The sequence below is a fragment of the Cyprinus carpio genome, chromosome B13 (assembly GCF_018340385.1).
Source record: "Cyprinus carpio isolate SPL01 chromosome B13, ASM1834038v1, whole genome shotgun sequence".
Lineage (NCBI taxonomy): Eukaryota > Metazoa > Chordata > Actinopteri > Cypriniformes > Cyprinidae > Cyprinus > Cyprinus carpio.
Window position 1 is genome coordinate 30,696,129 of NC_056609.1, and position 1,477 is coordinate 30,697,605.

The 1,477-nt window shown below is 37.0% G+C and overlaps 1 long non-coding RNA gene across 1 annotated transcript; it reads right to left on the minus strand.

Annotated features, from left to right (window-relative positions):
* Positions 1 to 325: 325 nt before the first annotated feature.
* On the minus strand, positions 326 to 1,258 carry LOC109105004. The gene is made up of 3 exons (XR_002020331.2): positions 1,080 to 1,258; positions 694 to 789; positions 326 to 541 (listed from the first exon to the last, which is right to left on the minus strand). It is a non-coding gene; the product is annotated as an uncharacterized LOC109105004 (long non-coding RNA).
* Positions 1,259 to 1,477: the final 219 nt, after the last annotated feature.

The window sequence follows — 1,477 nt, forward strand, 5'->3', positions numbered from 1 at the left end:
AAAGTCCAGAGACAGACGGCACTCATCCAGACCATCAAAGATGAACAACACTTTATATTCATCACTGCATATTTCCATTTCTTTAGTTTCAGGGAAAAACACATGAAGAAGATCTGAAAGACTGAGTGTTGTGTCCTTCATCAGATTGATTTCTCTGAAAGGAAGTGGAAATATGAGCTGGACGTCCTGATTCTCTTTCCCTTCAGCCCAGTCCAGGATCAACTTCTGCACAGAGACTGTTTTTCCAATGCCAGCGACTCCCTTTGTCAGCACAGTTCTGATGGCTTTGTCTTGTCCAGGTAAAGGTCTAAAGATGTCACTGCATTTGATGGCTGTGTCCTCTGTTGCTGCTCTCCTGGACTGTGTCTCAATCTGTCTCACCTCATGCTCATTACTGATCTCTCCACTCTCACTCTCTGTGATGTAGAGCTCTGTGTAGATCTCATTCAGGAGTGTTGGGTTTCTCTGCGTCGCTGTTCCCTCATACAGATGCCCAAACGTCTGCTTCAGATTTGATCTGAACGTGTTGAGGACTTCATGTCTGGAAATTAAAACACCACATTATTACAGAGTTACAGAGGTAAATATACAGGGGCAAAACATATTTTTGTTTTCTGTGTTATGAGACACTGAACATATCGTAGAGTTTATGAAATGTGTCAGTCATTAATGATGTATTTGAGTAATGTTTACCTCACACCAGGATACGTGCTGTGTTGTGGTTGATTCATAGACTGGTCATATTTCTTACAGAAGGGTTTTGTTACTGATCTGTGTTGCAGGATTGACCTTGAATCAAGAATCAAACATTCTGACATTGGTGATATTTTTCTCATTACCTTAATGACAGATGTGACTTTATTAAAAATGCACCTGCTCAAAAAATTAACACCATTTAAATAAATTGAAATAAATAAACAATTCTACTCTTTGCTCTATATCTGCTTGTTGTCATTAGATTTACAGTATTTCCTAGCCAGACTTCTGCTCATATTTAGTTATTATAGTGATGTATAATTATGGCAGTTTAATTTAACATATCAAACTATAAACATATCTTTTACATAACAATTTCATACTTGAGGTTAAACCTTGTGTCATCACTTTTAAAATTAATTGGACGAGGCAAAGAAACACCACTCCTCAGAGACACACAGCTGGGCTCTGCTTCTGATGTCTTCTGATGAACTGAACTATAACAGAGAGTGTGGAGCAAATGTTAAAATATCAGATGAAATCATGACATAATCACATGATAATACAAACAAACAACATTTCTATTATGTTCAAGCAATGAAATTTTGGATCTGAGATTTTGAGGATGACTCGACTCACATAAATTCATAAAAAATTAATTGGACGAGGCAAATAAGTATCACTCCTCATAGACACACAGCTGGGCTCTGCTTCTGATCTCTTCTGATGAACTGAACTATAACAGGAGAAACCTTTAAATTAGTATATTAATATTAACTTT